Genomic DNA, 24,220 nt, shown 5'->3' with positions numbered 1-24,220 from the left:
ATGGTTAGTTATTGATAGATAAACAACTTTTGTTCAGTGATTTTTGATGAAATTGTCAAATAGGGATTAAATTGAAAAATAGAAAATTATACATGGTGAAATTGTGAAATAAATGAAATATGGGGCTTGTTAGGGACCTATATGAATTTTTTTATGATGGGTTTTGGGAAAATTGCATGAATTTCCATTCTATTTGTTAGGGACTAAATTGAAAAGAAATAAAAAGTATAGGGTAAAATTGTAATTTTACTAAAATATGAGTTTGGGTTAATTAGTCACGGCTTGGGAATGCTACGATAGAGACCATAGACCATATGTAACTTGGCTACATGAACAGGTTCATTTACGCCTTAAGGACTCCTAAGGTTGACAAGCCTAAGAAACATAAAAAATAAAAGAATAAAAATAACATTTAACATGGTGGACTTTGTTTAAAAAAACTACTACTGACTAAGGCCTTATCTAATAGGGAAGGAAAATGGGACATCTTCATCCATTGGAGCATGCATTGAGGAAATATTTTCAACCTTCTTGTCCCTCGTGATAGGAAGCAAGTTCTTATAGCTATTGTAACATTATTGAGTGTTGACTATTTAGGGTCTATGACTATTTTTGTTCCAGTTATCATGTTGTACTAACAATCTGCTTTCAGTAAACCGGTGAGTAATAAAATCTTTGAATCCTGTTTTGCAAACATTTGAGCTCATGCTTCTGAATTTACTTATATTATTCATTCACTCTTCATTTTCAGGATACTATTAAAAGTTTTCATGCAACATAAAGAGAATAATATATCACAGTGGAATATGCTCTCTCTCTTCTTACAAGAATTCACATCAAGTTTTTGCACCTGGAAAATTCTAAGGTAGATAACCCTATTCAGTGTGAAGTTGTTTAATTTTAGGTGTTCAATTTTGATTCAACAACTTGTTAGCACGAAAATTCGTAGTAACATTAAGAGTTGAATGCTTAAAACTTAGAATAATTTCATTTTCTTAATCTATTCTTCTACATTTAACTCTAAAGTAGATATTGCAGTATTTCATGCATCATAAAATAAAACAAGTAGAGAAGCAAAATGAGAGTCATTTCAAATGCTATTGACAACATCATCATACTCTCGATGGTAGTACAGCCTAACTTGTTATAAAACTTACCGTAATTTGCAATGTAATAAACTTCATATCCATTATTTTATTATAGGGTTTGGAGCACTTTTTATTGATTTATTTCATTTAATTTCTTGATTTATTTCCTATATATATGAATTCCATCCAAGAACTTCATTCCAAGCAATCTTAAGGTTAGTAAAGCATTCCATTTTAACTTTTTTGTTTCTTTTGTCTTTTGATCTTTTTTGTAATAGCAAGCTCGGGAAAGAAAACTCAAGGTAAAGGAAAAATTGAGATTAGATCAATGAAAATGTGGATGATAGGCTCATCTCATTTTTAATACGGTGTACAGTAATTTATCAGAAAATCTATGAGATCTCCACTTTATGTGGTGGTGAGATTCTTTTTATTATTTTCACAGCAATTGGTAAGCCTTATTCGTTTGTTCATCCTTCTACTAAATCTACCGCTAAACGATTTTTGAACGCAAACCAACCTCTTAATGATACCATTTATGCGCCTGTTGAGGCTTTCCGTAAGGTAAGAATCAACTAGCTTGTCGAAGATTTCAATGAGGTCCACGACTAACTAGATGCATCAAAAGAAAAGCAAATGCATGTTTAGTATTGACCCGATTAAGCAACGAACAAGTAAAAAATAGCGGAAGACATTAAGAAATTGAACATATAAATTTAACGTGGAAAAACCCCTCCAAAGAGGATAAAAAACCACATGTAAAGATAATTTTTACTATAATGACAAAAGGACGAAAAGTAAAAAAGATGGAGATAAAAACTAAACCCTAAAACCTAAAAACAAAGAACCCTCAAAACCTAAACAGAAAATTCTCCAAATTTATTATTAGTTCTAATATTTAATGGGTGTTTTTTTATGGTTGTAAAAGAGCCTATTTATAGGTTAAATTCATAGGTCAAATAAATTATGCTAATGCATGCTAAATATATTATACTAATAAATTCCAAAGCTTCTAGACATAAAGTATTTGTTTAACTTGACTTGCAAGCAATCTCTTATTTTATTTAACAGGAATTTGGGACACACAACTCTAACAATGGAGATTTCATTGGCTCGACAATCATCTGGAAGAGAAACTCATCATTGGTGGAAAACTCCCTTTAATCAGCTTAACTTGAGGGAGCTCTACTAATAAGAAGAAAGTTTCTCAGAGTTTATCAACATGCTCTCTCTCACAAGGGACAAAAAGAGTGTAGATATTTCCTCAATGCATTCTCTAATGAAACAGGATGTCTCGTTTTCCTTCCCTCTAAGATATGGCCCCAACCAGCAGTAGTTTTGTACCTCAAAGTCTATGATGTTAAATGTTAATTTTATTGTTTTATTTTTTATGCTTGTTAGGCTTGTCAATCTTGGGAGTCCCTAGGCATACATGAACTTATTCATGTAGAATGCCAACATATTGTGTACGGTATCTGTTGTAACATTCTAGAACCTTGACTATTTAGGGTCTACGACTATTTCGATTCCAATTATGATGTTGTATCAACAATATGCTTTCAATAAACCGATTATTAGTAAGATTATTGCATCCTGATTTGCTACCATTTGAGCTAAAGCTTGTGAATTTGTTTTATAAAACTATTGCATCCTGTTTTACATCAAGTTTTTGCACATGGAAAATTTGAAACTAGATAAACCTCGTCAATGTGAAGTTGTTTAATTTTAGGTGCTCAATTTTCTTTCAACAACTTATTATTACTACAATTTGCACTAACACTAAGAGTTAAATTCATAAAACTTAGAATAAAATGATTTTCTTCATTTATTCTTCTCAATATAACTTTTATACATACACTGTGATATTTCATGAATCATAAAATGACATTAGTAGGGAAGCAAAATCTGAGTCATTTCAAATGTTATTGACACCATCTTCATACTCTGAATGGTAGTACAGCTTAAGCTTTTCTAAAATTTACTATAATTTGCAATGCAATAAATTTGATATCAATTAATTCCTTGTATGTTTTTGGAGTCGTTTTTCTTATTTCATTTGTGTTAGAATTAAGTGACCCGAATCCTTATTTAAATAAAATAATGTGGTAAAATAAAATAAAAGTAAAATCCCTATAGAATTATACTTCTTTTATTTTATTTTAGAATAAGGTTTTTTAAACCTTATTAAACTCCATCTACTTTATATTGATTAGAATAAGGTGTTTTACTCCTATTAGAATATGGTTTTACAAGCCTATAAATAGACATAGTCTACTCCTCTTGTAATGATGAGAATTTGACATAGTGAATTTTTTTCTCCTCTGCTCGTGGTTTTTTCCCGAAAGGGTTTCCACGTAAAATCTGAGTGTTCTTTATTTTTATTTCTATTTCTATTTTCTTTGGGATATATTATCATTACCAAAGTTATATTTCTACAAATTGGTATCCAAGCTTCCAGGTTGTTCATCTCAATTACGGTAATGGCGTCTTTGAAGTATGAAATTCCGCAGTTGGATCGCAACACCAAATTCGCGTTGTGGCAAATAAAGATGCAGGCAGTTCTTGCACAGATGGACTTAGAGGAAGCCCTGCTAGGGGTAGATAATATGCCTTCAACATTGACGGAGGAAGAGAAGAAGTGCAAGGATCGGAAGGCATTAACACTATTACATCTGCATTTGTCTAACAAAATTTTACAGGATGTGATGAAAGAGAAGACCGCCGCTGGATTATGGAAGAGGTCGGAACAAATATGTATGTCAAAAACTCTAACTAGTAAGCTGCATATGAAGCAGTGTTTTTATGCTCATCGTTTTGAGGAAGGTGTGTCTGTGCACGAACACTTGCCAGTGTTTAAAGAAATTCTATCAAATTTGGAGGCCATGGAGGTTCAGTATGATAAAGAAGATCTAGGGTTGATTCTACTTTGTTTGTTGCCCCCGTCTTATTCAACCATTAGAGATACAATTTTATATAGCCGAGAGTCTTTCACAGTTGATGAGGTTTATGATTCTTTAACCTCGGATGATAAGATGAAGCATCTTGTGGTTAAAACTGACTCTTAAGGAGAACGTCTCATTGTTCATAGGAGACAAGGTCGGAATACTGATGATGATCGTGGAAGGACACAAGAATGGAATCCTCTCGGTAAATCTAAGGGTAGATCGAAGTCTTCAAACAGAGGTAAAACTTGTAACTTCTACAAGAAGAAAGGGCACATTAAATCTGACTGCTATAAGCTACAGAACAAGATCAAAAGGCAGGCTGTGAATCAAAATGGAAAATAATCAAATAATTCTGGTAAGGCTCATGTTGTAGAAGACTACAACGATGGTGAACTTCTAGTCTCTTTTGCCAACAATTTTAAAGTGAGTGAGGAGTGGATCCTTGATTCGGGCTGCACCTTCAACATGAGTCCCAATTGGGATTGGTTTACAACTTACGAAATAGTGTCTAAAGATGTTGTTTTGATGGGAAATAATGCTTCATGTAGAATTGTAGGTGTTGGAACAATTAAAGTTCAAATGTTTGATGGAGTTGTCAAAACACTTAGTGACATACGACATGTTCCAGAATTGAAGAGAAAATTAATTTCGTTGAGTACTCTTGATTCAAAAGGGTACAAATACACAGCTGAAAGTGGGGCTTTGAAGATTTCCAAAGGTTCCCTTGTTGTGATGATAGGGCAGAGAAAGATTGCCAAGTTATATATTTTACAGGGTTCTACTGTTATTGGTGATGTAGTTGTCTCATCCTCTTCCCTATCAGATGATGATATTACTAAACTTTAGCATATGCACCTAGGGCATGTGAGTGAGAATGGCATGACAGAATTGAGCAAAAGAGGACTTCTTGATGGGCAATAAATTTTCCAACTGAAGTTCTGTGAGCACCGCATTTTTGGGAAGCAAAAGAGCATTTTTTCCAGAAAAGTTGGAGTATATTCATTCTGATCTGTTAGGGGCATCTAGAGTGCCTTCGAGAGGTAAAGCTAATTATATGCTAACTTTTATTGATGATTTTTCCAGAAAAGTGTGGGCGTTCTTTCTGAAGTAGAAAAGCGATGTGTTTTCTTCATTTAAGTCTTGGAAAACCATGATAAAAAAATGAGAAAGAAAATAAAAAGACAATGCCTTAGAGTTCTGTTTTGATGAGTGTAATAAACTGTGCAAGTTAGAAGGGATCGTGAGATACGTGATAGTTCATCATACTCTATAGGAAAACAGCGTTGTAGAACGAATGAACAGAATGATATGGAGAAGATTCGATGTACGTTGTCAAATGCCAACTTACCAAAGTCATTTTGGGCCGAAGAAGCCTCTACTGCATGTTTTTTGATCAACCGATCTCCATTCGTTGCCATTGAGAAAAAGACTCCACAAGAGGTATGGTCTGATAATCTTGCTGACTATTCTAATTTAAAGATTTTTGGTTGTCCTACGTATGCTCATGTTGATAATGGAAAATTGGAACCGAAATCTATTAAATGTGTTTTTCTTGGTTATAAAGCTGGTGTAAAAGGGTGTAAGTAATGAAGTCCTGAAAATAGAAAATTTGTGATTAGCAGAGATATTTTTTTTGATGAAACTGCTATGCTGCCTAACTTATCTCTTAAAGACTCTTCTAATAAAGAAAATCAAAAGTAGGTGGAGCATCAGGTTAATATAGAATCTACAACAGAGTCGACTACTAAAGCCAGTACAAAAATTCAAAATAGAGTTGCTTCTTCACCACAATACTCTATCGCCAAAAATAAAGCTAGAAGAGAAATTAAACCTCTAAAGAAGTAGGTTGAGACTGATCTAGTTGCTTATGCTTTAAATGTGGTTGAAGATATAGATACAAACCAAGAGCCATCTAATTATTCTGAGGCGATTAGTTGTGAAGACTAAGAAAAGTAGATGTTTGCTATGCAAGAGGAGAAGGAATCATTACACAAAAATAAAACATGGGATCTTGTTAAACTTCCTAAAAGTAAAAAGATTGTTCGTTGTAAATGGCTGTTTAAGAAGAAAGAGGGAACTCCAAGACTTGAAGAACCCAGATATAAAGCAAGGCTTGTTGCAAAGGGTTACAATCAAATTCCAGGAGTGGACTTCACAGATGTCTTCTCTCCAGTTGTATAGCATAGTTCGATTCAAGCTTTGCTTGGTATTGTGGCCATGCATGATTTGGAGCTTGAGCAGTTAGATGTTTAAACTACATTTTAGCATGGAGAACTTGAGGAGGATATTTACATGCAACAACCAGAGGGTTTTACAGTCTCAGAAAAATAGGACTATGTTTGCTTGCTAAAAAAGTCCCTTTACTATTTGAAATAGTCACCAAGATAGTGGTATAAGAGGTCTGATTCTTTTATGACTTCTCATGATTTTAAAAGAAGTAGCTTTGATAGTTGTGTTTACTTTAAAAAAAACAGTGATGGTTCCTTTGTGTATCTACTCCTTTATGTTGATGACATATTTATAGCAGCGAAAGATAAAGGAGAGATAAGAAAGGTCAAAACCCGACTAAGTGAAGAATTTAAGATGAAAGATTTGGGACCAGCAAAGAAGATACTTGGTATGGAGATTCTTAGACATAGAAAAGCAAGTAAATTGTACCTAAGTTAGAAGGGGTACATTGAGAAAGTTCTTTGCAGATTTAATATGCAGAATGCTAAGCCAGTTAGTACTCCTTTAGCAGCACATTTTAGACTTTCATTGACTTTGTCTCCACAATCAGATGATGAGATTGAGTACATGTCACATGTTCCATACTCTAGTGCAGCGGGATCTCTCATGTATGCCATGGTTTGTTCACGTCCAGATTTATCATATGCAGTTAGTGCAGTTAGCAGATACATGGCGAATCCCAATAAAGAACATTGGAAAGTAGTTCAGTGGGTTTTAAGATACTTACGAGGTACTACCGATGTTTGCTTACAGTTTGGAAGAACTAGAGATGGAGTCATTGGGTATGTTGATGTTGATTTTGCTAAAAGCCTCGATAGAATAAGATCTCTCACAGGTTATGTCTTTACAATCGGAGGTTGTGCAATCAGTTGGAAAGCCACTTTGCAAACTACTGTCGCTATGTCTACCACTGAAGCTGAGTACATGGCGATTACCGAGGCTTGTCAAAAAGCTATTTGGTTGAAGGGACTCTTTACTGAACTCAATGAAGACCTTCAAATCAATACAGTATTTTGTGACAGTCAGAGTGCCATCTTCCTTAAAAAAGATCAAATGTTTCATGAGAGAACAAAACACATTGAGGTTTGGTATCATTTTGTTCATAATATTATTGCTCATGGTGATATTGTTGTGAGCAAAATTAGTACTCATGAAAATCCTGTAGATATGATGACTAAGTCACTTCCTATAACCAAGTTTGAGCATTGCTCAGACTTGGTTGGTGTTCATTGTTGAAGATAAACCTTTAAAGGGGTATTATGGAAGAGGTGGAGTACTTGTTCGTTGAAAGTTCGCAATGAAGAACTTGTTCATTAAGAATTCGTTTCAAGGTGGAGATTGTTAGAATTAAGTGACCTGAATCCTTATTTCAATAAAATACTGTGGTAAAATAAAATAAAAGTAAAATCCCTATAGAATTATACTTCTTTTATTGTATTTTAGAATAAGGTTTTTTAAACCTTATTAAACTTCATCTATTTGATATTAATTAGAATAAGGTGTTTCACTCCTATTATAATATAAATAGACATAGTCTACTCCTCTTGTAATGATGAGAATTCAACATAGTGAATTTTTTTCTCCTCTACTCGTGGTTTTTTCCCGAAAGGGTTTCCACGTAAAATCTGTGTGTTCTTTATTTTTATTTCTATTTCTATTTTCTTTGCGATATATTGTCATTACCAAAGTTATATTTCTACAATTTGCGTTTAATTTCATAAGTTTTTTTGCCTATATATTTGAATTTAATCCAAGATGAACTTCGTTCCTAACAATGTTAAAGGCTAGTAAATCATTCATTTTTAACTTTTTGGCTAATTTCGTTTGTCTTTTGATCTTTTTTGTAATAACAAGTTCATGCAATAAAACTGGGGAAGAAGAAAAATTGAGATTAAGATGATTGAAAATGAGGATGATAGGCTCCTCAAATTTTCAAAATGATGTACATGAATTTATAAGAAAACCTCTGACCTCTCCACTTTATTTGGTGGTGAGATTCTTTTTATTCTTTTCTCACCAACTGGTAAGCCTTATTCATTTTGTCATCCTTCTATTGAATCTGTCGCTAAACGACTTTGGAACTCAAACCAACCTCTCAATGAAACCACTGATGTCCTTGTTGAGGCTTACCGTAAGGTATGAATCAACTTGGTTGTCCAAGATTTCAATGAGTTCCATGACAAACTAGATGTATTAAAAAACAAAAGGAGATTTCTTGTTTGACGTCATTGAAATCTTGGACATGCAAGTTGATACTTGCCTTACGGTAAGCCTCAGCAGATGCATGAGTGATTTCATTCAGAGGTTGGTTTGGGTTCAAAATTTGTTTAGTGATAGTTTCAACAAAAGGATGACCAAATGAATACGGCTTACCAATTGGTGAGAAAATACTAAAAAGAATATCACCACCACATAAGGTAGAGAGCTCAGAAATTTTCTTATAAATTCATGTGCATCATTTTGAAAATGAGATGAGCCTATCATCCTCAATTTCAATGATCTTAATCTTAATTTTTCTTTTCCCCCTAGTTTTATTGCCTGCGCTTGCCATTACAAAAAAGATCAAAAGACAAAAGACACCAACAAACAAGTTAAAACGGAATGCTTTACTAGCCTTTCAGATGGTTTGGAATGAAGTTCTTCTTGGATGGAATTCATATTTATATGCAAAACAATAAAGAAATTAGATGGAAATAAAAAAAAACGCTCCCAAAACCTATAAAGAAAAAATGGATATCAAATTTATTACATTGCAAATTATGGTAAATTTTAGAACAGGTTAGGTTGTATTACCGTTGATGATGATGTTGTCAGCAACATCTGAAACGACTCGGATTTTGCTTCTCTCTTGGTTTTATTTTATGATTGAAGAAATATTGCAATGTCTGCATTGGGTTTATATAGAGTAAAAGAGAAAAAGAAAATCAAATTCTTCTAAGTTTTAAGAATTCAACTCTTAGTGTTACTACGAATTGTAGTAACAACAAGTTGTTGGTTGAAAATTGAACAGCTAAAATTAAACAACTTCACATTGAATAAGCTTATCTCGTTTAGGATTTTTGATGTGCAAAAATTTGAACACCTAAAATTAAAAAACTTCACACGGGATAAGGTTATCTAGTTTAGGACTTTCCATGTATAAAAATTAGGTAGGTAAATATGTTTCTTGAATGCAGTATAAATCTTATGTTATCGATCGAGTATAAATCAAATATGTCATCAAATGAAAATAAATCATGAGATTAGGGTGCAATTTATTTGAATTATATGTTGAAAAGTATCAAAATAGATAAATTTATTCGGTAAAATTAAAAGCTCAACGTAGAATAAGTGATAGAATGTTCAAAAGAGGAAAGATTTCTAAATAAATCACGAAAAACGGCTCCAAAAACCTGTAAGGAAATCATGGATATCAAATTTATTGCATTGAAAATTATATTACATTTTAAAATAGGTTAGGTTGTACTACCATTGAAAGTATGATGATTCTATCAATAGCATCTAAAATGACTCAGATTTTGCTTTTCTACTATTTTTACTTAATGTTACATGAAATATCGCAATGTCTACATCAGAGTTATATAGAAAAAATAGATGAAGAAAATCAAATTGTTCTAAGTTTTAAGAATTCAACTCTTAGTGTTACCGCGAATTTCAGTAATAACAAGTTATTGAATGAAAATTGAGGACCTAAAATTGAAAAACTTCACACTGAATAGGGTTCCCTAGTTTAGGATTTTCCATGTGCAAAAACTCGATGTGGAATCATGTAAGAAGAGAGATAGAGAGAGCATATTCCAGTGTGATATATTCTACTCCTTATGTTGCATGAAAACTTTTTAACAGTATCCTAAAATTGAAGAGTGTATCAATAATATATGCAAATTCACAAGCTTGAGCTTAAATGTTAGCAAAATAGGATGCAACAATTTTATTAACCACCAGTTTATTGAAAGCAGATTGTTGATACAACATAATAATTGGAATCGAAATAGTTCTAGACCCTAATTAGTCAATGCTTGGGAATGCTACGACAGAGATCATAGGCCATATGTTAGTTGGCTACATGAACAGCTTGTATGCCTTGAGGGCTCCTAAGATTGACAAGCCTAACAAGCATAAAAAATAAAACAATAAAGATAACATTTAACATCATGGACTTTAATGTAAAAAAAACTACTATTACCTAAGGCCATATTTAATATGGAAGGCAAATAGGACATCCTCATGCATTGGAGCATGCATTGAGGAAATATTTGCAACCTTGTTGTCCCTCGTGACAGGGAGCAAGTTCTTGTAGCTAGCCAACATAGGGTTTGTGGTCTTTATTGTAACATTCTCGAGCGTTGACTATTTAGGGTCTAAGACTATTTTTGTTCCAGTTATCGTGTTGTATCAACACTCTACTTTCAGTAAACTGGTGATTAATAAAATCTTTGCATCCTGTTTTGTTAACATTTGAGCTCAAGCTTGTGAATTAGCTTATATTATTGATACACTCTTCAATTTCAGGATACTGTTAAAAGTTTTCATGCAACATAAAGAGAATAATATATCACAGTGGAATATGCTCTCTCTCTTCTTACAAGATTCCACATAAAGTTTTTGCACCTGGAAAATTCTAAGGTAGATAACCCTCTTCAGTGTGAAGATGTTTAATTTTAGGTGTTCATTTTTTATTCAACAACTTTTTAGCACTAAAATTCATAGTAACATTAAGAGTTGAATTCTTAAAACTTAGAATAATTTCATTTTCTTAATTTTTTCTTCTCTATTTAACTTTGAAGCAGACATTGCGGTATTTCATGCATCTTACAATAAAACCAGTAGAGAAGCAAAATTAGAGTCAGTTCAAATGCTATTGACAACATCATCATACTCTCAATGGTAGTACAACCCAACTGTTATAAAATTTACCGTTATTTGCAATGTAATAAATTTCATATCCATTATTTCATTATAGGTTTTTGGAGAACTTTTTCTTGATTTATTTGCATCTAATTTCTTGATTTTTTTTACCTATATATATGAATTCCATCCAAGAACTTCATTCCAAACCATCTTAAAGGTTAGTAAAGCATTCCTTTGTTGTAATGGTAAGCTCGTGCAAGAAAACTCGAGGAAAAGGAAAAATTGAGATTAAGATCTTTGAAAATGTGGATGATAGGCTCATCTAATTTTCAATACGGTGTACAATAATTTATCATAAAATCTTTGAGATCTCCACTTTATGTGGTGGTGAGATTCTTTTTATTATTTTATCACCAACTGGTATGCCTTATTCGTTTTGTCATCCTTTTGCTCAATCTGTCGGTAAACAATTTTTCAACGCAAACCAACCTCTTAATTATACCATTTATGCCCCTGTTGAGGCTTTCCATAAGGTAAGAATCAATTGGCTTGTTGAAGATTTCAATGTGGTCCATGACTAACTAGATGGATCAAAAGAAAAGCAAATGGATGTTTGGGATCAACTCGATTAAGCAACGAACAAGTAAAAAATAGCAGAAGAAATTAAGAAATTGAACACAAATTTAACGTGGAAATTCCCCTCGAAAGAGGATAAAAAATCATGGGTAAATATAATTTTACTATAATGGCAAAAGAACGAAAAGTAAAAAAGATGGAGATAAAAATGTAAATCATAGAACGTGAAAACAAAGAACCCTCAAAATCTAAACACAAAATTCTCCAAATTTGTTATGAGTTCTAATATTTAATGGGTGTTTTTCTATGGTTGTAAAAGAGCCTATTTATAAGATAAATTCGCAGGTCAAATAAATTATTCTAATACATGCTAAATATATTATATTAATAAATTCCAAAGCTTTTAGAAAGAAAGTATGTTTGTTTAACTTGACTTGCAAGCAATCTCTTCTCTTATTTAACAAGAATTTAGGTTACACAACTCTAAGAATGGAGATTTCTTTGGCCCGAAAATCATATGGAAGCTCATTGATCAGCTTAACCAGAGGGAGCTCTACTAATAAGAAGAAAGTTTCGTAGAGTTTATCAACATGCTCTCTCTCACAAGGGACAAGAAGACTTCAGGTATTTCCTCAATATATGCTCCAATGGAAGAGGATGTCTCATTTTCCTTCCCTCTAAGATATGGCCTGAACCAGCAGTAGTTTTGTACCTCAAAGTCTATGATATTAAATGAACCTATTCATGTAGCAAGCCAACATATGTTCTTTGGTCTCTGTTGTAGCATTCCAAAACCTTGACTATTTAGGGTCTACGACTATTTCGGTTCCAATTATGCTATTGTATTAGTAATCTGCTTTCAGTAAACCGATGATTAATAAAATTATTGCATCTTGTTTTGCTACCATTTGAGCTCAAGCTTATGAATTTGTTTTATAAAATTATTGCATCCTGGTTTACATCAAGTTTTTGCACATGAAAAATCCAAAACTAGATAAACCTCGTCAATGTGAAGTTGTTTAATTTTAGGTGCTCAATTTTCATTCAACAACTTGTTATTAATACAATTCACACTAACACTAAGAGTTAAATTATTAAAACTTAGAATACTCTAATTTTCTTCATTTATTCTTCTCAATATAACTCTGATATGGACATTGTGATATTTCATGAATCATAAAATTACATCAGTAGGGAAGCAAAATCTGAGTCATTTCAGATCCCATTGACAACATCATCTTACTCTGAATGGTAGAACAGCTTAAGCTGTTCTAAAATTTACCATAATTTGTAATGAAATAAATTTGATATCCATTATTTCCTTGTATGTTTTTGGAGCCCTTTTTCTTGATTTATTTGTGTTTAGTTTCTTTTTTTTTTTGCCTATATATAAGAATTCAATCGAAGATGGACTTAATTCCAAACCCTCTACATTCAAGAAACATATTTACCTACCTATTTTTTGCACATGGAAAATCATAAACTAGATAACTTTATTCTTTGTGAAGTTGTTTAATTTTTTGCACATCAAGGTTTTGCACATGGAAAATCCTAAACTAGATAAACTTATTCAATGTGAAGTTGTTTAATTTTAGTTGTTCAATTTTCACCCAAAAACTTGTTATTACTACAATTCATAGTGACGCTAAGAGTTGAATTCTTAAAATTTAGAACAATTTGATTTTCTTCATCTTTTCTTGTCTATATAACCCTGATGCAAACATTGTGGTATTTCATGCATCGTAAAATAAAACCAGGAGAGAAGCAAAATATGAGTCGTTTTAGATGCTACTGACAGCATCATCATACTTTTAACGGTACTAAAGCCTAACATGTTCTAAAATTTACCATAATTTGCAGTCCAATAAATTTGATATCCATTATTTCCTTATAGGTTTTGGAAGCCCTTTTTCTTGATTTATTTCCATCTAATTTCTTTATTTTTTTGCCTATATTTATGAATTCCATCCAAGAAGAACGTCATTCCATACCATCCAAAAGGCTAGTAAAGCATTCCTTTTTAACCTTTTTGCTGGTGTCTTTTGTCTTTTGATCTTTTTTTGTAATGGCAAGGTCAGGCAATAAAACTAGGGGAAAAAGAAAAGTTGAGAATAAGATCATTGAAAATGAGGATGATAGGCTCATCTCAATTTCAAAATGATGTACATGAATTTATAACAAAACCTTCGAGCTCTCCAATTTATTTGTTGGTGAGATTCTATTTTTTATTTTTTCACCAAATGGTAAGATTTATTCATTTCATCATCCTTTTGTTGAATCTATCGCTAAACAATTTTGGAACCCAAACCAACCTCTTAGTGAAACCATTCATGCTCTTGTTGAGGCTTACCGTAAGATAAGAATCAACTTGCTTGTCCAAGATTTCAATGAGGTCTATGACGAACTAGATCCATAAAAAACAAGGGGAGATTTCTTTGTGGACGCCATTGAAATCTTGGACAAGCAAGTTGATACTTACCTTATAGTAAGCCTCAGCAAGAGCATGAGTGGTTTTATTAAGAGGTTGGTTTGGTTCAAAATTCTTTTAGCGACAAATTCAACAAAAGGATGACGAAATGAATACTGCTTACTAGTTGGTGAGAAAATAATAAAAAGAATCTCACCACCACATAAGGTGGAGAGCTCAGAGATTTTCTTATATACATTGTTTTGAAATTGATATGAGCCTATCATCCTCATTTTAAATGATCTTAATCTCAACTTTTCTTTTTTCCCCCTAGTTTTCTTGCCTCACCTTGCCATTACAAAAAAAAAAAAATCAAAAGACGAAAGACACCAGCAAAAAATTTAAAAAGGAATGCTTTACTAGCCTTTCAGATGGTTGGGAATGAAGTTCTTCTTGGATGGAATTAATATATATAGGCAAAAAAATGAAGAAATTAGCTGGAAATAAATCAAGAAAAAGGGCTTTCAAAACCTATAAGGAAATAATGGATATCAAATTTATTACATTACAAATTATGGAATATTTTAGAACAGGTTAGGCTTTAGTACCGTTAAAAGTATGATGATGCTGTCAGTAGCATCTAAAATGACTCGGATTTTGCTTCTCTCCTAGGTTTATGATGCATGGATTATCACAATGTTTGCATCAGGGTTATATACACAAGAAAAGATAAAGAAAATCAAATTGTTCTAAGTTTTAAGAATTCAACTCTTAGCATTACTATGAATTGTAGTAATAATAGGTTGTTGGGTGAAAATTGAACAGCTAAAATTAAACAACTTCACATTGAATAAGTTTATCTAGTTATGGATTTTCCATGTGTAAAACCTTGAGTGAAAAAAATTAAACACCTAAAATTAAACAACTTCACACAGAATAAAGTTATCTAGTTTATGATTTTCCATGTGCAAAAAATAGGTAGGTAAATATGTTTCTTGAATGTAATATAAATCTTTTGTTATTGGTTGTATATATTTTATATCAAATATGTCATCAAATGAAAACAAAATCATGATATTAATGTGCATTTTAAGTGAATTATATGTTGAAAAGTATCAAAAATTGATAACTTTATTTGGTAATATGAAAAGCTCACCCTATAATAAGTAATAGAATGTTGAAAAAAGGAAAGGTTTCTAAATAGATCAAGAAAAAAGGCTCCAAAAACCTGTAAGGAAATCATTGATATCAAATTTATTACATTGCAAATAATTCTACATCAAAGTTATATATGGAAAAATAGATGAAGAAAATCAAATTGTTCTAAGTTTTAAGAATTCAACTCTTAGTGTTACTACGAATTGCAGAAATAACCAGTTGTTGAATGAAAATTGAGCACCTAAAATTGAAAAACTCTACACTGAATTGGGTTATCTAGTTTAGGATTTTCCATATGCAAAAACTTGATGTGGAATCATGTAAGAAGTGAGAGACAGAGCATATTCTGCTTTGATATATTCTTCTCTTTATGTTGCATGAAAGCTTTTTAACAGTATCCTGAAATAGAAGAATGTATCATTAATATATGCAAATTCACAAGCTTGAGCTTAAATGTTAGCAAAATAAGATGCACCAATTTTATTAATCACCGGTTTATTGAAAGCATATTGTTGATACAAGCTGATAGTTCGAATCAAAATAGTCCTACATCCTAAATTGTCAACGCTTGGGAATGCTACAATAGAGATCATAGACCATATGTTGGTTGGCTACATAAATAGGTTCTTGTATGCCTTTAGGACACCCAAGCTTGAAAAACGCAACAAACATAAAAAATAAAACAACAAAATTAACATGTAACATCATGGAATTTGAGGTACAAAACTACTGTTGATTGGAGCATGCATTGAGGAAATATTTGTAGTCTTCTTGTCCCTCATGACAAACAGGAAGTTGATAAACTTTACGAAACTTTCTTCTCATTCGTAAAGCTCCCTCGGGTTAAGCTGATCAATGGGAGTTTTCCACCAATGATGAGTTTCTCTTCTATATGACTATTAGGCCAAAGAAATCTCTATTGTTAGAGTTGTGTGACCCAAACTCCTTTCAAATAAAATAAGAGATTGCTTGCAAGTCAAGTTAAAAAATATACTATCTTTCTAGAAGCTTTGGTTTTTATTAGTATAATATATTTAGCATTTATTAGCATAATTTATTTGACCTAGAAATTTAGCCTATAAATAGGTTTTTTTACAACCTTAGATAAACAACCATTAAAAGATTAGAACTCATAACACTTGAGAATTTTGTGTTTACGTTTTGAGGGTTCTTTGTTTTTGGGTTTTGAGGTTTAGTTTTTTATCTCCATATTTTGTACTATTCGGTCTTTTTCCATTATAGTAAAATTATCTTTGCCTGTGGTTTTTTATCCTCTTTGAAGGGTTTTTCCACGTTAAAATTGTGTGTTCAATTTCTAATTTCTTCCGCTATTTTTTACCTTTTTGTTGCTTAATCAGGTCAATTCCCAACATCCGTTTGTTTTTCTTTTGATGCATCTAGTTAGTCGTGGACCTGATTGAAATCTTGGACAAGCAAGTTGATTCTTACCTTACAGTAAGCCTCAATAGGAACATGAATGGTTTCATTAAAACGTTCATTTGCGTTTAAAAATCATTTAGCAATAGTTTCAAAAAAAGGATGACCAAACGAATAAGCATTACTAGTTGTTGAGAAAATAGTAAGTAGAATCTCACCACCATATAAAGTGGAGGCTCAAAGATTTTATTATAAAATCCTAAACATCGTTTTGAAAATGAGATGAGCATATCATACTCATTTTCAATGATCTTAATCTCAATTTTTCTTTTTCCCCCAGTTTTCTTGGCTAAGCTTTAAAAAAGTTAAAAAGGAATGCTTTACTTGTCTTTAAGATTGTTTGGAATGAAATTAGGGTTTAGTGGTTTAGGGTTTCAAGAAATTAAATGCAAATAAATCATGAAAAAAGTGCTCTAAAAACCTAGAATGATATAATGGATTTCAAATTTATTGCATTGCAAATTATGGTAAATTTTAGAACAGGTTAGGCTATAGTACCATTGAGAGTCTAATGATCTTGTCAATAGCATCTGAAATGACTTGGATTTTTCTTATTTACTTGTTTTATTTTATGATGCATGAAATATCATAATGTCTGAATCAGAGTTACATTGAGAAGTATATATGAAGAAAATTAAATTATTCTATGTTTTACAAATTCAACTCTTAATTGCCTGTTTAACGTCACAGCAATAATGTGCAAGCGTACACTATCGATGCAAGTACAGTAGATAGATATGAGTCTGTCAGATATCGATCCCACGAGGATGGTTGTCTTTTGTCTATCAATGTTAGTGCAATAAATAGATAGAAACGAGATAAATTGTGAGGATAGTTGTCGAAGCAATAACTTGAAAACAATAAGATAAAATATGATAGTGATAAACTGAGATCCCCAACATGAATATTCAACCGAATACTAAGTGCTCACAAGGTATAAAATGAGAGGAAATTGTTGATGCATTAAACTCCAATGAATATATTACCAAGCTTAACTTCTACATTTAATCTAAGACTTAAAGACGCACATTAACCAGACCTTCCGATGATGGCAATGGAACACTATTAAGAACAAGTGGATTAAATTCCTCTAGTTCTCAAGAAACTTTCGTTGCCATGCTTGTTAGCTTGAATTGTCGCTACACTTTCCAATGTCAGTGACTGCAATAACACTTCCATGCTAAAAACATTCAAACCCAAAGATTAGACAGTAGAAGCAAGATTGTATAAAATAACATTTAACCTAGAAATTATGTGTACTTCTGTACAAACATGAAATAGAAAGTAATCACCATCGTTTTGAAAATAAATATAAAAGAAACAAGTGGAGAATACTATTTCTAGACAATCTTGACTTGAATCGCTCTATTCCCTTTTGTGTCACACTTAGGGCTCGTCGTTAGGAGCTGATATGCTTTCTTTCCACGTCGGTTCACCTGAGGAGACTTAAGTCGCCATAACCGCAAAGCTTCAAAGGACAGGTTTAAGAAGATAATACCCCAAAAAGCCTCTCCTTTTCCTTTTCACGTGAATATATATATTCTTCCAAATAGTACAGATTTCATTTCATCAGACTCATGCTGTCTCTTTGCGTACAAGTTGCTTGTACCAGACTGGACAACTCACACATTTTTGTTCTTATTCGGACAGCTGCCAAGTGCGACGACAATTCTGAGCGCAATCTAGAAATACTCATGCAGCGACATCGGTACGAAAACATGACAAAATTAAGGATAAATAGGCTAAGATCCAATGAGTTATAAAATGCAATTTACTGAACTGAAAATGCTAAAATATGTGCTAAAGATAACTAAATAGGAACAAATTAACCAATAAGTAGGGAGAAAACATATGTTCTTTTTAGAACTATCACACACCCCAAACTTGAGTTTTTACTTGTCCTCAAGTAAAATAGAAACTAGCAAGGCTACACAAGAATTCACTAAGGCAAATGATCGTTTTAGCAACTTGAATCACCTAAAATCGCAATGAATGAGTGACATTCAGATGATAGAATATTGCATCGATAATATATAACTATGAATGAATAAGATTGTAGCTTTATCAAAACCAGCATCATGCTTCAAATCCTAAATTCTATCTACCAGTACAACATTTATTGTATAATACTAAGTATCTATAAAGATCATAAATATATGTCTTTTTTTGTGAATAAGGGATATCGTTTCATTCCAATACCTTTGTTCCTGAGAAGTAACGATGGAATGCAACAAACGCCTAGGGAGTATATAATTGCGTCGACACAAACTCATGCAGCGATAGTCTTTGGCCAAATTCATTTTTCTAACACTTGCATTGGAGTGTTCCCTCTTTGACATTTCACAATACACCCACTCTAGAATGTCTCTTATTCATAACTATATATATAAGCAGTTGTAAAAGGCAAATTCACTCAAGATTCAAGGAATGCTACTATTCATCCATTACTAATGCAACCTAAATCATTCATCAAAGAATTGAAGATACAACATTCAATCAAATTTATCCAACTCATTTATTGATAATTCACATGATTCAAGAATTAAGCATCGAATGTAACAAAAATTTTCTAACAATTTTCATTAACCACAAATATACCTTGCATGCTTCATTAAACCCAATTTTTTTTAAATGTGGGTGTATTTCCAAACCCCATATGCATTCCCCCAAACATAAAGTTTGCATTGTCCTCAATGCACTAAAATTAAAATGCAATCACAATAGAAATGCAACTACAATGTGCAATAAGAAAATAAAAATTATAGTTACGTGCAATGCATGAACACAGATGTAGCTACACGATGTTTCTTCTTTCTCCTCGTTCTTGCAGTTTTTGCCTTTGGAGGGCTTTCACTTCTTTTCTTTGGGCTTCGTACAGTCCTTGGATTGTACATCAGGTTTCAGCTCTGCCTTGGCATTATCGGTTGCTTCCTTTGCAGCTTCTATCAATATAGCTCCATTTTCCTCTAAATTATGAGTAGTTGCACCCACAAACTCAGGTGTAGTGACAATGTTCTGAGCAGATTCTTTCTTAGCATCTTCTTCCTTGTCCTTCTTGTTCACATCTGTAGTAAGTACTTCCTCCTCTCCAACAACAACTTCCTCTTCAACAGCAGGTTCCTCTTGACCAGCAATGAAGTCACCCTCGACCAGACTATCAATCCTTTGCATGCACTTCTAAATGTCCCTTGATTCCTCTTCTTTCTCATCAACAGAGACGTGCACAATGGGTAGGGATGCCAGTGATCTGTCTCGGTCCCCTAAATTATCATCCTTGAATGAGAGTTCTTAATCTCGGATGATCGATGGGAACACTAGAAATTTTGGGAGTGGGATCGGGCTTAACTGACTTAATGCGGCTACAATAGAGTTGTTCCAAGCATTGATATAAGTATAGAACAAATTTTAGGATCTGTCTATATCCTCTATTATAGTGACAAGCCTGATCTGCTTATTGTTGATGGAATTTTCCACCTTATCGATATCCTTCATTCTGTGCAACAATGATGTCTTTGCAGTCAGGTTTGTTCCCTTACTTTTTGCCTTAGTTTTGCCTTTCCTCGTCTTGCTTGTCTCTGCCTCCTTCATTGTCAGCGTATCTTTCACATGAGTCATTCTTTCAATAGAGGCGTCATTGATTGGCCCCTTATTATCCACGGGCTTTTCATCATCACGAGGCACGATCCCTTTCTGTTGGCACAATAGCATCACCAACGATGGGAAAACCAAAATTCCAGATTTCCTTGCGGCGCAGTTAGCAATTTCCTGGTTGAGTATTACGTCGACATCAATCTTTCTGCACTTGAAATTGAATAAATCAGACACATTCTATCGAGGGTGACTGTGGTGTTGTGAGTAGGGGGTTGTAGCTGGCAGTTGACAAAATGAAACCAGATTTCGCTTTGCAGTGTTAGGAAGCGTCGGTGCATCATATAATTCCCTTGATGTGAACCCATCCACAATGCTCATTTGACACATATATCTTTCACCAACAGGTCACTTTTGTCGTCTGTGATATCCTTAATGAATTTGGAGTGTTCATCTACAACCATTTTAGTGTTGCACAACTCATTGATTTTTTTTAGCATATGGGATTAAGCCTTCTCGAAAAAAGATGAACTCTAACTCATGGTCATAATGGTTAGTGTAAAACTCATGTACCAATGAAGGAGAATAACTTTCAGGATGAGTGTAAAAAGTCTCCCACTTTTGCTTAGAAATGTTTTTGTAGACTTGTTTGCCCAAGTCTTGCTGTTGCGAAAGGAGAATGTCCTGTTCTGGGTGGAAGTTTCACTTTAAAATGTTGTCTTGAAAACTATCCTTGGCTGCTTTCATTCAAAAGATCACCGGCTCCTTTTTCTCCATTGGCATGGAGGATTCCAGTTCACGAACTACAGTTGCAGAGGACGAGTGTTCTTTAACAGACTTGGTGGCTTTCTTGACTGAACCTTTTGTTATTGCCATATTTTTTTGAGTGAAGAAAATTTAAAGTTGTAAAGGTACGAGCTTAGGGAAGAGAAAGTGAATAAAAATACCTGCTTTATATATGTATAGTCAGCATAGTGGAAAGGGGGTTTATAGCGAGTGAAAGAAGAATATGGAAAGGTGTGACTTTTGTGAAGGGATATAAAGCTAGCGGGAATAAATATGTCTAATGAGAATTGCACCCACTCAAACAGATCAAATGGCTAGGTCACTTTTTATCAAACGGTAGGATCTGAAATTTCTGATATGCCCTCATTCTTGATGAGTCATAAGTGACAGTACAATAGTACGAACTATGTTGACAATAAAGCCCAACTGTGTTGACAATGGTAGCTAATTATTTTGGAAAAAAAAGAAGTAAAAAAACTTGAACAAAAATAAAATAAAATAAAATAACTTTTCGACCAATTTAATGGTCTATACTTGCTTTTGATTACTATTCCCAAAATAGTGTTTCAACCGCTGTCCATTCACTTTGAACTAGTGTCCATCATGTAAATCTCTAATTGTGACTGCACCATGAGGAAATACTTTGACAACTCCAAAAAGTCTAGACTAACATGAGCACAATTTACGCGGGTGCAATTTCAGTCTAGAATTGAATAATAAAACTTCTTACCCGCGATAAATTGTCGCTACAAAAAAATTCTATCATGCCATCATTTGGTCTTATCCTTGTAAATTGTAGCGTTTTCATAAGAATTTCACCTAATCTCCTCTAGTTCAATGATATCCAATAGCCTTTTCTTTCCAGCAGCTTCATATTCCATGTTCACTTGCTTTATTGCCCACATTTATTCGTGCTCCAATTCAACTGGCAAGTGACATGCTTTCCCAAAAACCAATTGATACGATGACATCCTTAATGGATTTTTGTTTTCTGTTTGCAATGTCCATAAAGCATCATCCAGTCTAGAAGACCAATCTTTCCTCGAAGGGTTCACAACCTTCTTAAAAATGTTTTTAATTTATCGATTCGATACTTCAACATGTCCATTAGTTTGCGGATGATAAGTAGTAGTCATTCTATGATTAACTCCATATCTCTTCAGTGTGGCTGCCACTTGGTTGCAATGAAAGTGTGTACCCTGATCACTAAGCAATGCCTTCGGTGTGCCAAAGCGGGTGAGTATATGCTTGTGAAAAAATTTAAACATTGTCTTTGCATCATCCTTTGGGACTGCAACACCTTCAACCTACTTCGAGACGTAGTCAAAAACTACTAATATATAAAGATTTCCTAATGAACATGGAAATGGTTCCATGAAATCCATACCCAAACATCAAACAATTCAGCCTCTATAATTGGCTGTTGGAACATTTCATTGTGTCGAGATATAAAACTAGTGTACTGACACGTATCGCATTAATTTAAGAAATTGTGGGCATCTTTCAATAATGAAGGCCAGTAGGATCTTGATTGGAGTACCTTAGCGGTAGTTCGCATGCCACCGAAATGACCTCCATAAGGAGCATCATGACAATGCTTCAGGATTGAAAGCACCTCCTTTTTCGAAACACAACACTGAATGATGTTGTCATTGCATACCTTGAATAAATATGGCTCGTTCCAATGAGAGTTTTCCACACACTAGATAATTAACCAAATCTGCATCCTAAGGGATTGTATCTACAGCAAATAACTTCTCATCTAGGAATGCATTGACAATTTGAAGTTTGTTTCCATCTTCACTACCAACTTCCAATCGAGAGAGATGGGCTGCAACTTGATTCTTTGAACCTTTCGGTATTTTATCTTGATCTTGAATTCTTTCAATAGTAAGATCCAACGTATATGTCTTGGTTTTGCATCCTTTTTTGCAAAAACATATCTCAACGTTGAGTGATCAGTAAATACGGTAACCTTTGAGCCAACAAGATAAGAACGAAACTTGTTGAAAGAAAATATTGTAGCCAACAATTCTTTCTCTGTAGTGTTATAATTGATTTGAGCCTCTTTAAGAGTTTTTCTTGCATAATAGATGGTGTGAAATATTTTTCCCTTGCGTTGTCCTAGAACAACACCCACAAGAAAATCGCTTGCATCATATATAACTTCGAAAGGTTGAAACAGATCTGGTTTAATGACAATGGGTGCATTTACTCGCTGCTTTTTTAATTGAATAAATGCATCCAGATATGCACCGTCAAAGAAGAATTTTTTATTCTGTTCCAGCAATAAGCATAAGGGTTTTGCAATTTTCGAGAAATCTCTAATAAATCTTCGGTAAAACCCCGCATGCCCAAGAAAACATCAAATACCTTTCACATTTGTTAGTGATGGTAATTTGTCAATGATTTCCACTTTATCTTTGTCTACTTCAATGCCTTGACTAGATATGCGATGGCCTAACACAATGCGTTCAGTTGCCATGAAATGAAAATTTTCACAATTTAGAACAAAATGTATGCCTTCACATCCCTTCAATACTTTATCCAAATTGTCAACGCAATGATCAAAATCATTCCCATAGACTGAGAAATCATCCATAAAAACCTCTAAAGAATCTTCAATCATATCCGAGAATATTGCCATCATGCACCTTTGAAATGTGGCTAGTGCATTACAAAGACTGAAAGGTAGACGGCGAAAAGAAAAAGTTCCAAAGGCACAGGTGAAAGTTGTTTTCTCCTAATCCACCAATGCAATAGCAATTTGATTGTACCCAGAATAGTCGTCTAAGGAGCAATAATAGGCTTTTCCAGCAAGCCTGTCCAACATGTGGTCTATGAAAGGAAGTGGGAAGTGGTCCTTCTTTATGGCAGCATTATGTTTGCGATAGTCCATACAGACTCACCATCCCGTAGGAATGCGTGTAAGAATTAATTAATCTTTGTCGTTGCTAACCACAGTGGTGCCACTCTTTTTAGGAGCGCATTGCACTAGACTTACCCAATTGCTATAAAAAATAATGTAAATAATTCCAGTATCAAGCCATTTTATAGTTTCTTTCTTAACAACTTCCTTCATCTTGTCGTTTAATCTTTTTTGTTGCCAAATCGATTACTTACCTTCATCTTCCAACTTGATCTTGTGCATGCAA

Source organism: Gossypium hirsutum, chromosome D10, assembly GCF_007990345.1.
Source record: "Gossypium hirsutum isolate 1008001.06 chromosome D10, Gossypium_hirsutum_v2.1, whole genome shotgun sequence".
NCBI lineage: Eukaryota > Viridiplantae > Streptophyta > Magnoliopsida > Malvales > Malvaceae > Gossypium > Gossypium hirsutum.
The sequence above is the reverse complement of the archived record's forward strand: the minus strand, read 5'-3'. Positions refer to the sequence as shown.